The sequence below is a fragment of the Suricata suricatta genome, chromosome 12 (assembly GCF_006229205.1).
Source record: "Suricata suricatta isolate VVHF042 chromosome 12, meerkat_22Aug2017_6uvM2_HiC, whole genome shotgun sequence".
NCBI classification, from domain to species: Eukaryota; Metazoa; Chordata; class Mammalia; order Carnivora; family Herpestidae; genus Suricata; species Suricata suricatta.
In genome coordinates, this window is record NC_043711.1 from 65,694,341 (window position 1) to 65,719,367 (window position 25,027).

Genomic DNA, 25,027 nt, shown 5'->3' on the forward strand with positions numbered 1-25,027 from the left:
TACTTATCAATATTCTGTTCACAAACTTTTTGTGACTCCTTTAGCCAATTTCATTAAGTGCAAATTGCTGAGCTCTATATTTAAGGCACTTGTTCTCTCACTGTGCGTATATGTGTATGCACACATGCATATATTTCGAATTTGACATTTTCTGCACTGACACACATCCACACACACACATACTATATATATGTACATATACGTATATGACATACAATCATGATGTCAGACAACGAAATCTGAAGGTTAAAACTATTTACATAGTTTTACTGTGCAAAAACTCACAATGTACCAGATATGAATGCTGAACACATGTTGGCTTGGAGTCTACGGTAGTTGGGGTAACAGGCTGCCATGACCAATCTCAGGGAAAGCAAATCCACCTCTGTGTCTTGGCTTTTAACTGTCTGCATCTCAGATTCTATTTGTCCATCTAAAAGGGGCCCTGACCAGCCTGACCCTCTGTCATATCTTCTTGTCCTTCCAGGAGCCAGAAAGATGTCTGTGCTGGTTCTTTGACCGAGAGAGAGAGTTGAGGGAATGCCAGATACAGCCCACAACAGTGTCCACAGCTCCAAGCTTGCGATTTATTTTAATGTTTATTTGTTTTTGAGAGAGAGAAAGAGAGAGCATGCACGAGGGAGGGGCAGAGAGAGGGAGCAGAGGATCCAAAGCGGGTTCTGTGTTGACAGCAGAGAGCCCAATGTGGGGCTTGAACTCACGAACCCTGAGATCATGACTTAAGCCAAAGTCAGATGGCTAACCAATGGAGCCACCCAGGTGCCCTGAGCCTACAATTTTATATAAATATTTTTTTTTGAAGAAGGATGCTCTTGTTTGCATTTAAACTCATAGAAGTTGACGTTTAAAATTATTTTGAATTACAAACAAATTTGACTTCCCACTCTAAATTTGCATTTGCTTTGGTTTACCTTGCATTTCATGCTTTCTTCATATTATCTGTGTCTTGTTCTTCAGTCGTATGTACCTGAAGCAAATGTACTTAGACACAGAACCCCACAGACAGAACCTGTATGAAAATTTACACAAAGTGGGTGGAGAATGAAGAGATGGCCCATATTGATCTTGTCCCCCACTGGCGTCTCTTGTCCGAATTCTATTTTGACATTGCATTATTAGCTGGGGAGGGGAGAGCTGGAGGGACAGAGAAACTGGCTGAGCAAATAATTTAGAAATTTATTTAAAGATGTTTTTCTGGGGGCTCCTGCATGGCTTAGTCAGTTAAGTGGCTGACTTTGGCTCAGGGCATGATCTCACAGTTCATGAGTTTAAGCCCCACATCAAGCTCTGTACTCAGAGCCTGGAGCCTGCTTCCGATTCTGTGTCTCCCTGTCTCTCTGCTCCTCCCCTACTCGTGCTTTTGAAAAATAAATATTTTTTAAAAATTTAAAAATAAAGATGTTTTTCTTTCTCTTATTTTATAGAATTGTAACCAAACCACCAATAAATTAAGAGCCCACAGTGAGACAGAATAGTGAATGCCAGCTACCTCTTTAACATCTCTGCTATGAAATTATCAAAATCCTAGAAAAGATGCACCCTCCTCCTGAAATCAGATGGAGGAGGAGGGGCAGGAGGAATGCTGTCAGATAATCAATGAGGTAACCTTCTCAACTCACAACTCAACAGCTAAAACCATGTATTTTGTGGAAGATGGTGTTGTGGATGAGGATTTAAAATCCCAGGACAGAAGCGGGACGACTCAAAGCATCCAAGGCCACCACAAAGGTTTTCATTTGTCAGCCTAGCTCTCAAGGAGGAGCACTGGTGCACCCTCACACCCATCTATCCCCCCGCGGCTGAGGTGGACCCCTTTGCCTACGGGTTTCAGGGATCTGCCGGGTTCATTCTGCACTCTGCCCTCTTCCTCCCAGAATGCAGCCGGCCTCAAGGGAAGAGGGCTCTGACATCCCCTGTGCACCTGTCCCCTGTGCAGGGTGCTGGCCCACGACCCTCCTTGCACACTATGCTGGTCCATCTCCACAATAAGTGGGAAGTGGCTCTGTTGTCCTGGGGGTGCTGACAGGGAAATGGACTCAAGAGGCTCCATCCACTGCCCAGGGTCACACCGGGCATCACTGGAGGCTAGGATTTGAATGCACATCTTAGATTGGGATTCCCCAAAAGCAGTCCCTGAGGCAAGCGCTGGGGAACAGGTAGTTGTATTTGAAAGGTGTCTCTAGGAAGCAGGAGGGAGAGAGGAGAGAATGAGCGGCGAAGATGGAAATGCACATCAAAAAAAGGCTTAATGAATGAATTACAGCTGTGGGAAGTAGGGCCACCAGCTGGCCATCTCTGTGCAAGCATGTGGACCCCACAGAAGACAGGGAGGTAGAGAAAAACTCCCCAAACCCCCATGGGCAGATGGCTGCCACCAAGGGCACTGCGTCCCCTATATTAGGTGGTTTGGAGGACAATCCCCAGGCTTGGGAAGGTGTCAGCATGCTGGTGGCTGCCGCTGGCAAGCTGAGGTGGGACTTGGGGTGTGGGGGCGGGCATCCATATCACCTGCCACGCCAACTCTGTGTCTCTAGTCTGTGTGTCTCCTCTGTGGCCCCCCAGCCTCACACGCGTAAGCAACTCTTCCGGCTTCACCCTGACTGCATCAAACTCTTCCTTCCACTATGGTCATTCACCCGATTCAGACCATCAGAATGTCAGAATGTCAACTGTTAAGGGAGTGGCTCTCAAAGAGGCCTCCCACACCAATAAAATCGGCGTTGCCTGGGAACTTGCCAGAAAATGTAGACTCTCGGGCCCCACCTGAATCTGAAGCTCTAGGAGTAGAGCCTTGTCATCTGGGTTTCGCAAGTCGCCTCCAGGTGACTCTGACACATGCTTAAGTTTGAGAACTGCCAATATGGGACTCAGGCTGCCCACATGACATTGCACTCAAGCAACTGAGAAAGTTTTTTGAAGGTTTTTATTTCTTTTAATAAAAAGAAAAAGAAGGAAAAGAGGAAGGAAGGAGGAAAGGAAGGAAAGAAGGAAAGAGGAAAGAAGGGAAAGAAGGAGGGAAAGAGGAGAATTTATTTGATTATTTTAAAAATATGTATTTAATATATTGTTCTACAGGAGAGGTTCTTTCTCTTAGTTTTCTTAAATGTTTATTTATTTTTGAGGAAGAGAGAGAGACAGAGTATGAGCAGGGGAAGGGCAGAGAGAGAAGGAGACACAGAATCCTAAGCAGGCTCCAGGCTCTGAGCTGTCAGCACAGAGCCCAATGCTGGGCTCAAACTCACAGACCGTGAGATCATGACCTGAGCCGAAGTCGGATGCTCAACCGACTGAGCCACTCAGGTGCCCCATAGAGACCTCAAGGAGGACCACAGACCACCACTGCCACCAGACATTTCTGGATAGAATTGAGAGAGGATTTGTGAGCACATATGGAGAAAAATTACATATTTATTTTCACCAACCTCAACTATAATTTAACATTTTGTTCAATCATTAATGTAAATTGATAAACCAGAGTAGTATTGGCAATATTTGTGACTTTGCCAACAATAAAATCACAACTATGTGCAGACTGCATTAGAATTATTGCAAATATCAGGAGGTCTGGGTGGCTCAGTCAGTTACGCGTCTAACTGTTGTTTTCAGCTCAGGTCATCATCTCTTGATTCTTTAAATTGAGCCCCGCACCAGGCTCTGTGCTGACAGCATGAAGCCTGCTCGGGATCCTTTCTGCCTCTCTTTCTCTCTCTGCATCTCCCCTGCTCATGTGTGCGCTCTCTCTCTCTCTCTCTCTCTCTCTCTCTCTCTCTCTCTCTCAAAATAAATAAACTTTTTTAAAAAAAAGAATTATTGCAAGCACCAAGCATTACTTATGCAGTACTCCAGTCTTGTTCTTTGATGTGTTAGTAGAGAAGCTGAAGGAAAACCACTTCCCTACTTGCAATACTTTGGACACTAAATGTGTAGGGTTTCCCCCACATCAGCAGCCAATTTTCTAGTTCTCCAGTTGGACATCAGCTGGATGTCCCACAATTTAATTCATGTCTGAAACTGACCCAGAGTTAGTGCAGACTCCACAGGTTAAGGGAGCAGCCCCACTCGCACACCCATTGCCGTCCCAGCTTGCCCCCCGTATTTTTCATAACTGACTATGGATCAGAGGTTCCCACACCTGTTCCTGGGCTCAGTAATTTGTTAGAAAGGCTCCCAGAACTCAGAGAAATGTTACATTTACTGGTTTAACTTAACAGATATGATACAGGATATGGGCGAACAGCCAGAGGAAGAGGTACATAGGGCGAAGTCTGGAAGGGTCTCAGGCTTAGGAGCTTGGAGTAGAATGAGGGCACACCACCCTCTCCATTTACGAATGTGTTCACCCACCCAGACATTCTCTGGACCCCTTCATGTAGGAACTTTTTATGGAGGCTCTACCACAAAGGCATAACTGATTATTAATTCAGTCCCCAGCCTCTCCTCTCCTAGATGACAGGGAATGAGGCTGCAGATCCCAGGCTTCCGGTGATGGCTTGGTCTTCTGGTGACCAGCGCCCACCCTGAAGCCATCCAGGACCCTGGCAAGAGTCACCTCATTAGAATGAAAAACTGCTCCCATCACCCATGAAATTCCAAGGGGTTCAGACATTCTGTGTCAGGAACTGGAATCAAAAGCCAGATATTAGAACAAAAGATGCTCCCGGCACTCCTATAACTCAGAAATTTTAAGCATTTTAGAAACTGTGCCAGAAACTGGGGGGCAGAGACTAAATCTATATTTCTTAGAATGTCACAGAAATCCATGTATCAGAGACAAGAGAGGAGGGGTGGAGAGGGAAGGGGAGGAGAGGAGGGAAACAGCTGCTCAGAGACAACTACACCACGTTGTCTCTTTAGAAAAATCTAAGAGGGAAATGAGGAGGAGGTGGAGGAGAAGGAAGAGGAAGAGAAGAAAGAGTGGAAAGCAAGGAAGTGTTGAATGTGGACACGCAGCTCGCAAGTCAACAATTGTGTATCAGGTGCCTATACTGTTCTAGGCATGATGGTCAGGGCCAGAAGGAAAATGGTAAGATGCAGCCCTCTTCTTGGGAAGCTCCCTTTAAACTCATAAATCATAATAAAAATTTTTATTGAACAAATATCAATCAACCATCCACATGCAAGTACTATCAATGGCTGTTAAATTAAGAGTAGGGTCTCAAGACTCAAAAAGCATAAATATAATCAACCAGACAAGGTATGAAACAATTCAGGGGCACCTGGGTGGCTCAGTTGGTTAAGTGTGTGACTTCAACTCTGGTCATGATCTCGCAGTTTGTGAGTTTGAGCCCCGTGACCAGCTCTGTGCTGACAGCTCAGAGCCTGAAGCCTGCTTCGGATCATGTGCCTCCCTCTTTCTCTGCCCCTCCCCTGTTCATGCTCTATCTCTCTCTCAAAAATAAATAACATTAAAAATGTTTTTTAAAAGGTATGAAACAATTCAAAATTACAGGAGGGTGTGTGATAATCTAGAACAGTGTGCAGCAAATTGCAAATGGATGTCTGGACAGGAAGTGTTCTGGGGCTCCATGCTGGAGGGGTCCCTGAGGGCATCCGGGGGAGGGCGAGTTGAGCAGTCCCTGTCTGGGGAAGTCAAAGGTCAGAAGCAGCAGGACCTCAAGTTTGGGAAAAGGTGTTTAGCCCAGACCACTGTGGCTGAAACAGAAGGTCCACATAGGGACATAGAAGAACTTGGGAGAGCTTAAAAGGTTAATCTAGAGGAGCCATGTTTTATCAAGTCCCAAATGCCAGGTGAAGACTACAGTTCTATTAGCCACTGAGATCATATTAGAATCTGAAAGTAATGGGTGCTCCTTTACGCACCAGGATGTCATGAACACAATAAAAATCCAGTAAAGGTATTCTCAACCCCCACGTTCAGTACATACTTAATGTATTAAAAATTATAATAACTCCCAGCAATATGGCACTAAGTCTTATAGTCTTTATCCTTCCCCCCACACACACACACAATAACTGATTATCTGAAAAAATAGGCTTCAGAGTGTTGGGGTGACCATCTCAAAGTGCAAATCAATTCCTAGGATGGTCCTAAGCCTTGGGCGCCCTCTAGGGGTTTAATGAAGTATGTTCACTTAACCTTTTAAACCGTTTTCAGTGGGGACTACACAGAGGAATTAGCTGGGGAGTTTCAAAGCCGCCTGCTGCTGGGCCCCACCCTAAGATAAGATCTGTCTGAAACGCGGCTTGGGAATCAGAATATTCTAGACATGCTGAGGCTTATGATTCTTGAAATCAAGCAATGTAAGCCCTTCAACTTTGCTGTTCTTTCTCAGTTATTTTGTCTGTCCTAAGATTTTTGCATTTCCCTCTGAACTTCAGAATCAGCTTCTCAGTTCTTACCCCCCGAAAAATGCCTGCTGAGGTTTTGACTGGTATCGCATTGAATCTGTACATCAATTTGGGGGAGAATTAACATTTTAATACTATCGAGCTTTCTGACCCATGAACATGGCCTAGCTCTCCTTTCATTCAGGTCTTTAATTTCTCTAAGCAATTCTTTGTGATTTTCAGCATACAGATCTTGGAAGAACTGGATCCTCCACACACACAGCTGTGCAAATCAAAAGGTTACCGTCACTTTGAAAAAGTTTAGCAGTTTCTTAAAAGTTGAACATAGACCTATTATGGGACCCAGCAATCCACTGAGAATTACCCCAGGGGAGGAAAGCCTGTGTTCACACAAAGACTGGCGCATCAGTGTTCTCGCGCCTTGCACTGTGAGCGCTCTAACTAATGAACTGTCCCTTTCTTGCTTTCCCTCCCTCACTGCCGTCTAACAAAAAACCACTCTCGTGAAAACTCCTGGCATGGGGTCTGCTTGAGAGACTCCCAGCTTAATAGAAACAGCAAGATAAAAGAATGAGATAGCAAACAATTCCCATTATTGATTAGCCAAGAAGAGCTTCTCTTGTGTGTGTTTTTTTTTTCCAAAAATATCTTGACCTGTGCAGGGATAAGCAGTGGGAGAATTCAAGGCTGAGCTGTTTGCTGGTGCCAAGCTGCAGAAGAGAAAGCAAATGCAGCATTTCTTCTTAGAGAAGGAAAAGTACTTACGGACCAGGAAGAAAAGCGAGAAGGACAAGAGCAAGGGAAAGATAGGGAGGAAAGAGCAAGCACACGAGGGAAGGGCTTGGCGAAGGAAAACGGAAATGGTTTGTTTTCCACGGCAAAGCGGCTTCTGTAGGTGCCCTCGTCTGACCTCTCCTAAGACACCCTGTAAGTGCCCAGCCCTCATCAGTGCATCGAGTGGGTGGGCTCCTGGTAAGACACAAGGAAGGTGTTGCCCCATCACATGCCATAGGGCAAACCAGAGACTGCAAGCATGGGAAGCACTGGAAGCCTGGAGACTAAGAAGACTCTGCGAACATAAGCCTCCAGAAATTCCTAGTCTTGGAGACCGGGTCTTGGATGATGACCAGCTATGGCGTTAATTAATGGCCAAACTAGTTTGCCTGGCTCTCGGGAAGGCAGGGTAATGGGGCTGTGATAAATGAGTTACTCTGAGAGATTAAACTCTCTTCTCCCATACTGTCCAGACCTACATGAGGTTCCGCTTCTGCAGATGAAGAAATAGCCACCGCCTTGTTGCATCTGGCAGTGGGTAGGAGGAGAGTGAGTGTGAGTCATCCAGAGCAAGGCTGGGGGTGTTAAACCAGCACGGGGATTCCCTTGAGGACGGTGGAGAAATGAAAATCAGGAGGAGAGAAATAGTGAACCCAAGGCAGCGCCGCAAGAGGGATTAAGATGCAGAACAGGAGACAAAAAAATTATTAAAGGAAGTGGCTCTGTCCAGACCTGAAGGTTAGGGAAGTAATGGCCCCACGGTTCATATTTCCTGGCAACTCTAAGTTTGAAGGGATGGGTTATCTCTGAGTGCACTGACAGCAATACCTGGTGAAGAAATATCAACACTTTAAAGCATTGCTCATGAGACGGAATCATTAGGAATGGAGCTCACAAAGTCTAGCCTGCAATAACCTTAACACTATCCCAGGGGGTGGGCACTACACCTTTGGAATGACACGGTTTCTCAGAACAGATTTATTTCCAGGTTATAAACGACATGAATACATACGTATCATGTCATTTTTCATGATGCCAAGGAGTTGGCATCCCTATGCCTCCCGTAGCTTCAGGATTGTGAAGTAAGACACCAAGCATTACTTCTGTGAGTTTGGTAAGAGAAATCGAGTTTTGGACAACAGAGGATGTACGGTGGGCAAGGAGCCAGGGTCCATTCCCACAGGAACTTGAAGGTCACAGAAAGGAATTGTTGTCTTCGCGTAAAGAGCAGCCAGAGCAGAGGGAAGGTTTCCTTCTGGGAGAAGTCTAATGTCGTTGAGCAGCTGGGAACCCAGTGATGCTCTCCAGCCTGGATGTTGGGCGCAGAAGGGCCCGCACTCACTGCCCTAGGCGACGCCACTAATTCCTGCTTGTTTCATCTCTGCAGCTTTGGGACCAGCCCTCCCTCTTCTATCTTCTTTCCCTGGGTGTGATCACAAGTTTTTCTGGGGCTTTACTAAGACTTAGAGATAGAGTTCCTCTCCCTATTGTCTCCTTCCCCACCTTCAATTCGTACAAAATTCTGGATTCATTAAATCGATGGTGCAAGGCACTTGTGTATGCTACAGAAACTGAAGCCTCGGATTTAACCCCAGGCTGCGGTGGTTTCCAATGTGTACTCGTGGCGCCATCTCCTGGTAAAGTCTGGTATTGGATTGCACAAGCCATAAAACAGCAGTTTCTCAAAAGCTTTTTGTTTCCAGGACCCCTTTACACTCTTAAAAAGAACTTCAGCGCACGTGGGCCACATCTATCAATATTTATATTATAGATTGAAACAAAATTGTTTTTAATATGTATATGTATTAAAATGACCATAGTAAAGCCATTACATGTTAGCATGTAATGAAAAGTAACATTTTCATAACAGAAACAGCAATGAAAATAATTGTTTAAAATGTTTGCATTTCTACTGTTCAGCTTAATAAAAGACATCTGGATTCAGGTAACCTGGGTGACTCAGTCAGTTAAGTGTCCGACTCTTGATTTTGGCTCAGGTCATGATCTCACAGTTCGTGGGTTCAAGCCCCAGGTCGGGCTCTTGCTGGAAGCTCTGAGCCTGCTTGGGATCCTCTCTCTCCCTCTCTCTCTGCTCTTTTCCCACTTGCGTGCTCCTTCTCTCTCAAAAATAAATAAATAAACCTAAACAAAGACTGTTTCTACCTTTGGTCTATTTCAATATGTCGTTGGTCAAAGTATATGAAGTAAAGTCAGCCTCACAGAAATATAACCTTTTCGAATAATTGTGGGTATTCTCATTTGATACTACTCAAAAATGGACAAGTGATGTTTTCTTGAAGTTTAATTGCTCTGTGAAATCTGTAAAGTATCAGTGAACTTTTCCTTGTCTGTTAGAGTAAAATCTGTGTGTCTTCCTTGCACTTTGAGTGATTCTTTATCCTTGTGTGATTTTGTAACATTACCCCAAAGCCATTTGGAAAATAATGCTTGCTGAGTTACGTAGACCTCCCAAGTTTCAAAATAGTGCATTATGTGATACAACTCAACAAAACACATCTGGTCATTTCACCAACAATTTCAAGAGAAAAATCTCTGTTCACTGTAATGGACACAAGTTTCCCCCAAATTTCAAATTTGGTTGTTGGTAAAAAGTGCCAAGTGGTTATCATTAAAATGACAAAAGTTTCCTTTTGTTCATTTTTAAAGAAAATGTCTGCCCAATACCTAAATATGATTAACCTTACTTAATCTGTCAGTTGATATTTAGAGAAAAATGATGCTTCATGAAAAAGTGACTAGTTAGTTTAGCTCACCACTCAAACAACCTTATAAGGGTTTTCCCTCTAGGCAAACACAATTTGGGATGTAGCAGAAGTACTTTTTAGCCATTTCAGCATGCGGAAAATGTAAAAGGTATATGTTTAAGAAAAATTAATTAATAAAATTAATAATTTGCAATGCTTAGCCACCTTAGTGGCTCAGTTGGTTAAATATCCAACTTCGGATCAGGTCATGATCTCACAGTTTGTGAGTTTGAGCCCCACGTTAGGCTCTGTGCTGACACCTCAGAGCCTGGAGCCCGCTTCAGATTCTGCGTCTCTCTCTCTGCCCCTCCCCTGCTCTCACTCTCTCTCTTTCTCTCTCAAAAATAATATAAACACCTAGGTCTAACAGGAGAACAGGAGAAACCTAATGGAGGACCATGGGGAGGGGAAGGGGGAAAGAGTTGGGGAGAGAGAGGAATGCAAAACGTGAGAGACTATTGAATACTGAAAACAAACGGAGGGTTGAAGGGGGAGGGGGAGGGGAAAAAGAGGTGGTGGTGATGGAGGAAGTCACTTGTGGGGAAGAGCACTGGGTGTTGTATGGAAACCAATTTGACAATAAACTATTAAAAAGTAATAATAAAATATTTTAAAATAATAATATAAACACCGAAAAAAATTAAAAATAATTTGTACTGTTTCTTCAAGGACACTATTCAGTGAAACTGTCATGTTTTAAAGTTTATTTATTTTGAGAGAGAGAGTTGTGTGTGAGTGTGAGCAGGGGAGGGGGAGAGAGAATCACAAGCAGGCTCTGTGCTACCAGCGCAGAGCCTGACACATAGCTCAAACTCATGAACCATGAGAATATGACCTGAGCCTAAATCAAGAGTTGGACGCTCAACTGACTGAGCCACCCAGGTGCTCCAAGACTGGCATTTTTAAAACCCAATCAAGACATTTTAGTGATGAACCCTTCACACTCTTGGTTGCTGCTGTATCCATTAGTTTCGTGTAAGAACAGAACCCCTTCTGTGTATTTTAAGCAGGAAGAGGTTTAATACAGGATCTTGGGTGCTTACAAAGTCACCGTGGAGCCTAACAGGGCAAGTCCTAGGCTAAGCCTCTGGGGTAATGGGAATATTGCAGAACTGACCCACCAGGGGAACTAACTCCTCAGAGGTGCCTGCTGGAGCTCTCCCCAAATCAGGAAGCCACTGGTGTCTATACTGCTGAGAAACTGGAAGCAGTGTGTGCAAAGAAGTCGTAGGATCTCTAGGCTTGCCCACAGAGCATGCAGGAAGATGGCCTTCCCCACACCCCTAGGATTCAAATATCACGTGAGTCCATCAAATTGGAAGAATCTAATTTTCATCCATCAACTCCAACAGCAAAGAAGCCTGGGATTATATGGTATTGGGCACTCTAACCTCTTGAACTTAGAAGAAAGGTGAAATGAACTTTAAATGAGCCAGTTCATCATTCTAGACACGGTCAACAAAAATGAGTTCACAGAAGCCAGTGGTAATGCATGGCAGATACTTTTCTGCTTTTTCTCCAAATGATGGAAAATCCTCCCAGATGCCATATAGATTTTATTTGAACTTTAATCCACTGACTTTGAGCAAACATGCCAACTGCCTGGTGTAAACGCAGACAGAATGGCACGGGCTCCGAGGGATGGGGGGAGGGTCATCCTCAGAGAGCCGGCCTTGACACCGAGAACGCAGGACTTTTCTGTAAGCGTCCCTAGGACGGCCCAGTAGAGATACCACAGAATGTGTAAACACTTCTGCTAACTGCCCCTCCTTATAGCCTACTTATTAATGCTTCTTCTAAGCCAATAACTCTCAAAACTGGATATTGTATTTAAAATGTAGGTTAAACTAGGTAGAGTCCTGAGCTGTACTGCCAGAGATTTTAATTCAGTATCTGAGGCAGAATCTAGATTTCTTTCATTATTTTTTATTATTTCTCCCTTCCTTTCTTCCATCCTTCTTACCTTCCTCCCTGTCTCTCTTCCTTCCTTCTTACTTTCCTTCTCTCCTTCCTTTCTTCCTTTCTTCCCTTCCCTTCCCCTTCCCCTTCCCCTTCCCGTTTCGCTTCTCCTTCTCTCTCTCTCTCTCTTTCTCTCTCCCTTTCTTTCTTTCCCTCATTCATTCATTCATTCATTCATTCACAGTTCACCACAGGAGATTCTGATGCAGCTCATCTGTTGATCACAGTGTGAGACAAGAAACACCATTTTAGGCCTTCAGGTCCTGACCCTGACAGCTCAGACTTGCCTGGGGCACAGTCACAGGTGAAAGAAAATCAGCTCTCACTTTGTGACCAGGCAGCTCTCCCCAGGGCAGAGGGACACAGCAAAGCTGAGGGACAACGATTTCTTACTTTTAAGCTAAGGAAGTCATTCCCTCGTCCAAATCCAGCTAAAATCCAACTACTTTAACCTCTAGTCTATCTTAAAAATACTTCTTTTCTTACTTTGTTTTCATTAATTCTTTTTGGCTGGTTTTTATTTGGGCATCTAATATAAAGCAAAGATCTAACTTTCCTCCTATACCATTTGTGATATGTCCTTTATTCTATTTTAAGCATTTTTTTTTTAACTTGAGCGTTCTCTTTCAGGACTCCTTGTTTTATTGATTCGTATGTTAGGTTTCTGATCAATGCAGCAGTACATAAACTCTTCATGCTATCCAGTTTATTTTTTGATTAGGAGGAACATGTTATTTTCTTTGTTTATTTGTTTGTTTGTTTTAATTTTCTGGGGCCACCTGGGTGGCTCAGTTGGTTAAGTGTCCAATTTCAGCCTAGGTTATGATCTCACCGTTCCTGAGCTCGAGCCCCAGGTCGGGCTCTGCGCTGACAGCTCAGAGCCTGGAGTCTTCTTCAGATTCTGTGTCTCCCTCTCCCTCTCCCTGCCCCTCCCTAATTCATGCTCTGTGTGTGTGTGTCTCTCTTTCTCAAAGATAAGTGAATATTAAATTTAACAATTACTTTTTTCTTCCAGATGAATTTGAGGAATAAATCTATATTGATTTTTTTCCCTTTATTTATTCTTTAAAACCGGGCCAAACAGGCTTCTCAGAAGTCTCATTTTTTCCTTCTTAACTTTCAGCAATCTCTCTTGCCTTTCTTTATACTTAGAATTAACTGCTCGTGACATATATAATAAACAGAGTTCTTATTTTGTCTTAAAGACTGTCTTTGACAGTCATCTTTTTTCAAAAAAAGACTTTCATGCCCCTCAACCCCTCTAAACCATTCTATCTCTTTGACCTTGAAATAAGGACTCTGTAAATAAACCTTGATCCTTAGAGTTTTTTTTTTTTTTTAATCTCTTTTGAAAACTCTATCTCTTCCTTTATCCTCTAAGAGCAAAGGTTATTTGTTCTGTCTTCGGGACAATAGATGCTAAAATTATCTTCACAATACCATTTAAATCATGCCTTTCTCTGCCTCATATTGACATTGCTTAAATATTCAAACACAGCTTTCTTTGCTGTAAACACAAATCACCAGACTTTCCCCATCACTGTGCAACCCATAAATCACCCATAAGCTAAATGACTCGCAAGAAAACAAATTGGAGGTTGTCCAGATCTAGCTGGGCCATCAGCATTGCCTGTGCAGACAGCTAAGTAATACACGAAGATGCAGTGATTCCTGTGGGGTGTGTCTCTGGGTCCCAAACTCATGCTCTGTTTATAGCAGGCAAAGCCATCACCACCACCACACCCTGGAGGGCCATAGATGTTTCAGTTCAGGTTGACTAATGAAGCCCAAATGGGCCAATAATAGTCTCCCTTGTAAGAATGTGGAACTGGAATTTAGAGACGCCACAAATCCCTACTGCTGACTTGGTCACAGGGCATGTAAATTCTGAAGATGTGACATTGTAACCCTTAGCCATGAACACTGAGAGTAAAGATGTCTACAGAGAAATAACAATGAAGCAGAAAGGCTAAGAATAGAGATTTGAGTGAGGGAGATAGAACTGGAGAAAGGGTGAATTGGTTGGCTTGTTCCTGATATATTTCCCCCTCCAGGTCCTCGGATACCTGCTTGCACTTCCTGAAAACAAGGTGTTGAGTTGTACTTCAATTATCCTTCTTTTGTTGTTCAGGTAAGGACACTTGAGCAACACAAGTCAAAACTCAGTAGTAGAATGATTTCCTAAAGCAATTCAGAGTCCCCGAATTCAAGTATGTTTATTTATCATAACCTACTGACAAATACATAAAAAATAGGCTTATCCATATTTTTTATTCTATAGCTTTTGGGATAAAACACAATAACAATCTGAAATGAAAACATGAAAGAACTTCTAACGAACCCTTGTTTCAAGAGTCATCCCCAACAGCAAACAAAATTTGCTTATAGTTGTAATGATACCAAGACTGTTATACCTTTAAGGTTTTAGTTTAGTTTTCTGGTGGTTATGTTTGTTTCCAAAATAATACATAGATATGGTTAAAAATTTTAAGAAGCAGAGAAGGGTCAAACTGAAAACCTGTGTTTTCTGAAAACCGGGCATTTCCTGCTTTACCATTTCCCACTCCTCAACCCACTGTAAGAATCTATAACCTTTTATCATTTATCTTTTTAGTCCCACAGTGATTACCTCCACGTTTTAAATGAATGATTATGTCGCTTTCTGATTCATTATTGTTTGACAGCAATAATTGATTTCCAGCTAAGAGAAGAAAGAAGGCTCACTTACATGTCAGCCATATATCCTCTCTCTTTCCAGGTTTTTAGATTTACCTTATCTTCTTTCTTTTTTTTTTTTTAACATTTACTCATTTTTTGAGAGACAGAGACCACAAGTAGGGGAGGGGCAGAGAGAGAGGGAGACACAGAATCTGAAGCAGGCTCCAGGCTCTGAGCTGTCAGCACAGAGTCCAATGCAGGGCTTGAACTCATGAACCACAAGATCATGACCTGAGCCGAAGTCGGACGCTTAACCAACTGAGTCACCCAGGCACCCCAACCTTACCTCATTTCTTGTTTTTACTTATATTACTTACAACTTATAAAATTTTTTATATTTACCTAACTATAGCATAATGAATTTTTAGGCTTCCTTACTACATAACTTCCCTCATGGGAGGAGTTTGATGTGATTTTTGGATGCATTATGCAATTTTCTATTTGTTCTCAGTTCATACTTCCACCTCTCTGTCTTTGCTAAATATTATAGATCCTTCAACCACAATTGCTAGCCTCCCTTGCTTGTTGACTTCCAGAGAGTTCTTGGTAGTGAGAAATATTGGCAAGTTACTGGAAGGCAGTTGGAGAGAATAACTCTCTTCCTCATTTCATTTTCAGGCTGTGTCTCTGGCCACAGCAGGGACACCGATGTTAATGATGGCAGCATCAATGGGACAGTGGTGGTGACAGCAAGGGGGGTTGCAACATGCTTTGACTGAAAGATGCAGGGCTCCTAATTAGGCAGTGACCTCCGATAGTAAGAACCTTTGCAGCACTGTGCTGCTCTGGATCATTTTCTCAGAACTCTTTTCCAGTTAACCAATTCTCTCTTTGACTGTTTTCAATATGTTGGTTAACTCATCTACTGGGTTTCTTTTATGCTGCAATTGTTGCTTTGTTGATGGACAGACCATATTTCTGCTCCCCCTAATTCAAAGGTATACTTCTTCAAAAGTCCAGGCCATGTGAAAATCTAGGATCAAAGTCTCCAAAGAGGAGACTAAGACTAGGCATCAATTCGGATTCTCTCATAGCCATTAAAATAGAATTAGTTGGTTACCCTAATGCCACTGAAGCTTTACCCCCACTTAGCACCCTGATATTTGGTTTCACTGTTTGTTTTGTCCCCTGCATATTTTTCTTACACTTTCTTGGGAAATCACAAATGCATTTACAATGATATTTGATATATTTTTTCTAGTATTTCTAGGTATTTTGTAGATTACCCCCCAAAAATATTTACAGACAAGTTATGAAAACAAAACCAAAATCAACATTTCCATCATTCTGGGCTAATATTTAATTATCTGATTCCAATCAGGTAAGTAAACAAATGTACCTTTTTCTCACTACATGCACACGTGAGTGAAGACACTTAATCTTGTTTACTTTGAAGTTGAAAATTAAAGAAAAAAACCCAGAGTTTATCCCAGAATAGTACTTCCTCTTAAACTAAGCTACAGCAACCTAACATTTTTAAAAAAAATAAGATTTTAATTTAGTTTTATAAAATAATCTCCAATGTATATTTGTAAAGCAATTTTATAACCATTATGTGAAATATGCTATCATTCATGTAGAATAGCATGACAGGGAAGTATTATGTATATATTTGCATCTATCTATCATCTATCTATCTCAAAACAAAATAAAACAAGGGAAGGAGTCTTTCTATCTGCCTAAGAATAACTTTTTTAGCTTAATGATTTTTTTAAAAGCTCAGTACAGTATTTGTAACTATATGTACACTGCTGTACAGCAGATCTTTAGAAATCATTCCTCTGGTGTAGCTCAAATCATAAACCCATCAAAAAGGAACTCTCTGGGGTGCCTGAGTAGCTCGGTCAGTTGGGTGGCCAACTTCAGCTCAGGTCATGATCTCACAGCTTGTGAGTTCGAGCCCTGCATCAAGCTCTGTGCTGACAGCTCAGGTTCTGGAGCCTATTTTGGATTCTGTGTCTCCTCTCTTTCTGTCCCTCCCCTGTTCACACTCTGTCTCTCTCTGTCTCTCAAAAATAAACATTAAAAAACAATAACAAAGAAAAAGGAGCTCCCTGTTTCCCTCCCCACACCCAGCTCCTGGCAGCCACCATTCTCTTTTCCACATTTATAATTCTGACTACTCTGGATATCTCCTATAAGTAGCATCATGCAGTATTTGTCTTTTTGTAGCTGGCCTCTGTCACTTAGCATAGTGTCCTCAAGGTTCATCCATGTTGTACCACGTGTCAGAACTTCCTTTTCAAGGCTGAATAATATTTCCTCTGGATGTATATGCCACATTTTCTTATCTACTCAGTCAATAAGCATTTAGGTTATTTCCATCTCTTGGCTATTGTGAATGATGCTGCAACGAACATGGGAGTACAAATATGTCTTTGAGATCCTGCTTATAATCCTTTTGGATAAATATCCGGAAGTGGAATTGTGGGACCTATGATAGTTCTATTTTTAACTTTTCGAGGAGCCTGCATGCTTTTGTCCATAATGGTTCTGCCATTGTACATTTCCACCAGTAGTGCATGAGGCTTTCAATTTCTCCCCATCCTCGTCAAAACTTGTTCTTTTCTGGTTTTGTTTTGTTTTGCTTTGTTTTTAATACAAGAATGATCCTAATGGGTGTGAGGTGATATCTCACTGTGGTTTTATTTCACATTTCCTGATTTTTAATGATATTGAGAATCTTTTCATATACCTGCTTGATACTTGTATGTCTTCTCTGGAGAAATGTCTATTCAATTCCTTTGCCCATTTTAAAGTAGGGTAATTGTTTCCTTATTGTTGAATTGTAGAAGTTTCTTATACATTTTGGAGATGAACCAGATACATGTTCTTATATATTTTCTCCCATTCTGCAGACTGCCTTCTCACTATATTGATGATTTCCTTTGCTGCACAGAAGCTTTTTAGTTTGATGTAGTTTTATTTGCCTCTGTTTGCTTTTTGCCTACATTGTTTGGTGTGGTCTCGAAGAAATCATTGCTGTGACCAATGACATAAAGTTTTTATGCTATATTTTCCTCCAGCAGTTTTATGGTTTCAGACCTTATGGTAAGCATTTCATCTATTTTGAATTGGTTTTTGTGTTAAGTGTAAGGAAAGTGTCAGATTTCATTCTTTTGCATGTGGCTATCCAGTTTTCCCGGCACCATTTATTAAAAACAAAACACAAAACATCCTAGGGGCAGTGGCTCAGTCGGTTAAGTGTCCAGCTTCGGCTCAGATCATGATCTCACGGTTCGTGGGTTCGAGCCCCATATCAGGCTCTGTGTTGACAGCTCAGAGCCTGGAGCCTGCTTCCGATTCTGTGTCTCCTTCTCTCTCTGATCCTCCCCTGCTCGCACTGTCTGTCTCTGTCTCAAAACTAAATCCTTTCCCCATTGTGCAGTCTTGGATCCCTTGTCAAAGGTTGTCTAACCATATATATGTGGTGTTATCCTAGGCTCTCTGTTCTGTTCCATTGGTCTAGATTTCTGTCCTTATCCCAGCACCAGATGGTTGTGATTACTGTAGTTTTGTAATATGTTTTTAAGTCAGAAAGTGTGAAGCCTCCAGCTTTTTCCTTCTTTCTCAAGATTGTTTTGACTACCTGGGGTCCTCTGTGGTTCCCTGTGAACTTTAGGATGGATTTTTCTATTTCTGTGAAAAATCCCAGTGGGATTTTGATAAGGGGTACACTGAATCTCTAGATAGCTTTGATAGCATGGACATTGTAACAATATTATTTCTTCCAGTCTATGAGCACAGGATATCTTTCCATTTGTCTGTGTCTTCAACTTCTTTCATCAAAGACTTTTAGTTTTCAGTGTACAGATCTTTCACCTCTTTGGTTAAACTTATTTCTACCCTCTTTGCTGAGTTCACCAAGCTAACTCATTATTATTGATTTATCATAAAGAGAGCCAGCTTAATCAGAGAGGAATTACTTATCATGTATATATTTTTATAATTTAATTTGATATATTTTTATCATATTGATTATTTTAAATTTTGGCCTTTTTAAAATGTTTATTTCTGAGAAAGAGAGAAAGAGAGTACGAACAGGCAGAGAGAGAGGGAGACAGAGGATCCAAAACAGGCTCTGTGCTGACGGCGGAGAGCCTGATGCAAGGCTCGAAGTCACAAGCCATAAGATCATGATGGGAGCCAAAGTCAGATGCTCAACCAACTGAACCACCCAGGTGCTCCTAGTTTGTTTTTAAATTAAGTCAACTTACTGCCATTGTAAGTAATTCTCATTCATGGCAAAAATAATGGTGTTTCCTATTTAACAGTGCTAGTAAGATTGTATGTTTAAGTAAAAAATGATTCCAAATAAAGGAAAATTAAGTAAATATTAATACAGGTTGTATAAGACATGGCAAAAGTTATGTGAGTAAAATATATCTGAAAGAGTATTTTCTTTTTTTTTAATAGTTTATTGTCAAATTGGTTTCCATACAACACCCAGTGATCTTCCCCACAAGTGCCCTCCTCCATCACCACCCCCTCCCTTCCCCCCGCCCCCTCCTCCTTCAACCCTTGGTTCGTTTTCAGTATTCAATAGTCTCTCAGGTTTTGCGTCCCTCTCTCTTCCCAACTCTCTTTCCCTCTTCCCCTCCCGCGGCCCTCCATTAGGTTTCTCCTGTTCTCCTGTTAGACCTATGAAGGCAAACATATGGTATCTGTCCTTCTCTGCCTGACTTATTTCGCTTAGCATGATACCCTTGAGGTCCATCCACTTTGCTACAAATGGCCAGATTTCATTCTGAAAGAGTATTTTCTTATTTATACACCTTCAAAAGGATGGCTTGACTCATTTTTGTAGAAAAGGAGGAAAAGAGGGCCCATTTTACTTCTTTCCACTTGTCTTCCTTTCTCCAATTTCCAAATATGTTAGCCATAGATTGGCACTTTCAAGATTGATAAAATTTACATTCTGTTTTTTACCCTAATGAATTTCCATTCCTTTTGCTTACTTTATTCTAAAAGAGTAAGTGCAAGCATTTATATTATTACAATTATGTTTTGATGCCATCACCGAGCCGCATAGCATACCATCTCTATTTCTCCTATTTTACAACTGTTTCAAGCAGAGGGGAACTCTACCTGATTTAATGAACTGTTCTATTACATCCTACTATTTTCTTAAATCATGCCAAATTTCAGCTTCCTGCATACTTGGACCATGACTTTCTTTTACAGTTTTCTGTATATGATTTTTTTTCTTTTAAATGTTTGTTTTTATTTATTTAAAATTTTTCAATGTTTACTGATTTTTGAGAGAGAGAGAGAGAGACAGAGGCAGAGTGAGAGCAGAGGAGGAGCAGAGAGAGACAGAGACACAGAATCTGAAGCAGGCTCCAGGCTCTGAGCTGTCAGCACAGAGCCCCTACACAGGGCTCAAACTCATGAACTGGGAGATCATGCCCTAAGCTGAAATAGAACACCTAACTGACTGAGCCACCCAGGTGTCCCTAAATGTTTATTTTTATTTTTGAGAGAGAGAGCATGAGCAGGGGAGAGGCAGAGAGAGAGGGGGACAGCGGATCCAAAGCCGGATGCACTCTGATAGGCTGACAGCAGCCAGCCCGATGCGGGGCTCAAACTCGCAAATTCTCAACAGACTGAGCCACCCAGGTGCCCTTGTATATGATTTTCCTAAAGTTTCTTCATGCTCTTCTGTTTTTAAATTGTTCACACAGACATTTGTTAAGTATTTATTGAGTAGATACAAAGTGTCAGGCAAGGAACCAATAGTCAACCTCATGGAGCATACATTCTCTATGGGAAGAAGGCCATAAATAATAGACATAATCAACTGATAAATTAATCAATAATATCACATGCTAATAGAGCAGAAAAGGAGAGGTTGGAAGAGCCAAAGTGAAAGATGATTTGCAATTTTAAATATGGTTATCTGGATACAGCTCACTTGGATGACTTCTGCATGAAAACTTAATGGAGATGTGTGAGTTAAATGTATGGGCCCCTGGAATAAATGCATTTATGGAAGGGAACCACCGATGCAAAAGCCCTAAGGTGAGGGTGTGTCTGTTGTAGTTTGAGGAACATTAAGGAAGCCAGTATGGTCGGAGCTGAGTGAATGAAGGAGAGAGGTGGGAGATTGGCAGCAAAGGGCCAGAAGAAGCAAAACTTGTCAGCCATCATAAGAATTATGTCCTTTGCTGTGAGTGAAATGGGGAGCTACTGGTAGCTTCTGAGCAGAGAAGGGACACGATGTCTCTGAAGCACTGAGACCAAACCCTAAGGGAGGAGGAGAGTAGAAAGGTGCGTGTCAGGAGGCCATCAGAGTGATCGAGGTGACAGATGATGGTGACACAGCCCAGAGTGGAAGTAGTAGAGGTGAGGGGGACTGTTCAACTCTGAGTGTGTTTCAAGGAACAGACAATGAGATTTCTGGCAGATTGGATGTGGGCTGAGGAAGAAGACTGGAGGAGTCCAGCTCCAGCAGGTCCAGGATTCCCTGAAGGGTGGACGGTGTCGGCAAAAGAGAGTGAGAGAGCCTTGAGTTTCTTTCTGATCACCAGACAGCATCTCTGCTCTGTCTGTTTTGGTGTCTTTTTTTTATAGGTCAAGTGATAACATGACATCGGAAAATAGAAATTTTTTACAGTGACTAATTTTTGTGATAAGATGTTTTAATCATTGAAAGTGATGACATTAGAAAATAGAATTTTGGGGGGCGCCTGGGTGGCTCAGTTGGTTGAGCGTCCAACTTAGGCTCAGGTCATGATCTCACAGTTCGTGGGCTCGAGCCCTGCATCAGGCTCTGTACTGACGGCTCAGAGCCTGGAGCCTGCTTCCAATTCTGTATGTCCCTCTCTCTCTGCTCATGATTTGTCTCTCTCTGTCTCTCAAAAATAAATAAATGTTAAAAAAAATTTTTTTAAATAGAATTTTTTTACAGTGACTAATTCTTTATGATAAGATGTCTTAATCATTGAAAGTGTACAGAAACAAATTTTACAGAAGTATTCTTGTACAACCATCTCATTTATTCTTGGCATCAGTCCCTAAGATTAAGAAAGTAACAAACCTATCTTATTTTGTACAGGTTGGTTTTTTTGCCAATAATTATGACTTTGTTTTTAATTAGCAAGTTACACCCAAGTCATGTAATGCACTTACAGAGATGTTGGGTAAATTTTATAACTAAGAATATAACAGGATGTTTTTAGTAAAACACAGGATAACATACATATTATTTAAGTTAGTAAAGTTAAGATTAAAACATAGGTTAAGTTATATATAGATAAGCTAGGAGTTATTTTATTTGGCTCATTAACAACAACAACAAAAGAATGCTTGTTAACAAGTTGCTGGAAAAAGCCCTTTCTCTGATGCAAGCACAGTGGGGGCCTGTGTGTGTTAGCCTTGCACCTGGGTTTTTATTTTTTTATCCATCCTCATAACTGAAGCCAGTACAAGGGAGGGTATTTGTAGAATGTAGACCTTGGGAAGGGATTGTGTTTTGTCCTTACTTTTTATGTCTTATCTCCAAATTAGGCTCCTTTTCTCCAGGCCAGATTTAAATGCAATTTTGTGTTTTTAACCCCTTCAAGTCTATGTTTTGGGTCTGCAGGGCTCATTAGAAGAGCCTTTTGTCAAATATCTATAGGGTTTTGATCTAAAATCTCTTATGCAGGGACAGGAAAGTGTTTTTTCTTATGGGGTAACTGCGTGGGGAATATTGGTCTGATTTGGAATGTTGTAAGGCCAAATTAATGACAACAGGCTTATTTTCACATGAGCAGCAGTAGTATAAGGAGATACCAGTTTTGCCTCATGGCAGGAGCTGTGCAAACATCTGCCATTTCCTCGCTGTGAGTATGTCATCCAGCTAGGCGGATGCGGCTCCCAGCTATTCAAGGACAGGTCCAAGATGTTCAGTCGGAGAGACTGGCTGAGGTGAGGAAGGTTGGGGGTGGAGGGGCATTTGGGCTGGCTGTGGCTGACATTACACTTCAATTTGGGATATGTTGCACTTGACACCTTATCATACTTCCTAATGTCCTTCCTGTGAAGAACATTCCTACAACACTGTAATATAAATATCAGACTCTTACTCATTATTGCTTGAGAAAGTTTTATTATATCCTTCCACTTTCCTGTTCTAATTTGGACAAATCTCATGCTGGATCATATAATTATCATCCTGAGATAGATTTCCTTTTGATTTTTAGGATGAGCCTCTGAGTAACACAGACCACATCCTCCTCTCTCTTGGTATTTATTGTCTCTTTGAAGTAAATACACAGGTAACTTCCTCAGAAAAGATGCACAACGTTCAGAGACTGTACATGTCTGAAAATGAATTTAATTTGGCTGACAGTCAGTAATTACTTGAGTATGAAAAGAAGTCTATACCTCTGAAACTTTAAGGTTTCTGTATCATGCTTTCCTGGAATCCATTGTTGTAGATGAGAAGTCCTAAGTTCTCTGCAGATTCTGCTCTTCTCCATAACTTTCATTTCTGACACCCAAAATGATGCCCGAATAAAAATTTTAAGATAAGTTGCAATGAAGATTAAGGCAAAACTTTAAAAGATACCTTGAAATAAAATGTGTTCATGGATTTCCTTGTGTATTAATCAAAGAATTAAAAGCCAAAAGAGAATCAACTGATACTAACGTGTCTACCAAGCTTTCACTACTTGCGGAGGTGGTTAGAAGAAAAGTTTTCTCCACCCTTGTCTGAGTGCTGCCCTCTGACTTCCCATGGCCCACCGTCTCGCCTCAGTTGCTTCATCCTGCTCCAATCAGCCCAGGAAAGAGTAGCTGATCTGAAGCACATCCGAAAATATAATTGCGGGGGGGGGGGGGTTGCAAGGATCAATGAGACAACAGAGCAGGGAAATGGTTAATATTCTCCACATAGGCTGAGAACCCCCTGCTAGCAATTTTTTCCTTCCACCAACTGTTCTAGATCAATGTTGCCCAACAGAACTTAAACAATGCTGAAAATAATTCTATGTGCTGTTCAATGAAATAACACTAACGTCCTGTGGCTGTTAAGCACTCACAATGTAGTCAGTACAAGTAAAAAGCTGAGCTTTCTAAATTAACTGTTTTAAGTTTATTGATTTATTTTTGAGAGAGAGAGCATGAGTGAGGAGGGGCAGAGAGGGAAGGAGAGAGAGAATCCCAAGCAGGCTCTGCACTGCCAGCATGGAGTCGAATGGTGGGTCTCAAACCCACGAAATCATGACCTGAGCCGAAACCAAGAGTTGGACGCTTAACCAACTGAGCCCCTTGGGTGTCCCTAAATTGTATTTAATTTTAATGAATTTCCATTTAATTAGCTGCATGTGGCTAGCAGCTACCATATCGAACAGCACAGTCCCCAGGTAGGGATGAGATGATGGCCACCACATAAAGCTACCTGTTCTAGTGGCTCTTGTTAAATTATCCTCATGTTTAAGGGTGTTTCCATTCTTGTTAAATTCAGAGACAAGAAAGAAACTCCTTGTTAACATCCTGAAAGCCAACAGGTGAACAGCCCATTCTGCAGCCTCAGGCATTTCTCAACTTGCATGTTGACCTTCTTGCCTCTCCCCTACTCAAAAACCTCCCCATTGAGTTACCTTCAGCATGCTAAATGCTGCACTATCTTTCATCTTTTGCAACATTTTCTGTTGACCTCATATTTTCCTCTAGCTAAGTCTCATTTCTCTGCTCCCTTGTACGGTAAACTACTCCTGAACAGTGGCCTACTTCTTTCTACTTCACCAGCTTCCAGATGTCCTAGAATCCATTCTAATTGGGCTTCTAGCCCCAGAATTCCCATAAAGCACCAAACTCACTGATTCATTCTCAATTCTCACCATCCTCAGAGCAGCATTTGACACAGTTGATCACATATTTCTTCTCAAAATACATTTTCTTTTGTCTCTGCTTCACTATCCATTCATTGAACAAATATGTATTGATTGTTACTTGATAAATAATCCCTATGAAAGTCTATTAGCACTTCTTTCTTTTCTCAGCTATATTAATAGACAAAATGGGATAAAATAATAATTACAACAATCTTTTTTTAAGTTTGTAGCATTTTATAGACGTAATACTTGTAATAATAACAGCACAAAAAAGCATAAAGAGATATAGAACTATTTAGGAGAAATAATTCTATATCTCACCAGATATAAGTTAGTATAAATCTAAAGTAGATTCTGATAAGTTAACATGTATATGGTAAGTGGTAGAACAATTAAGAAGAAAATGACCACAATATAATATAATGAAGCATTTTTTATAATAGTTTATTGTCAAATTAGTTTCCATATAACACCCAGTGCTTCTCCCCACAAGTGCCCCCCACCATGACCATTACCCCCTCCCTCCCTCCCCCTCCCCTTTCAGTCCATGGATCGTCTCCAGTATTCAGTAGTCTCCCTTGATCTTCCCAGCTCTCTTTCCCCCTTCCTCTCCCCATGGTCCCCTGCCAGGTCTCTCCTGTTAGACCTATGAATGCAAAC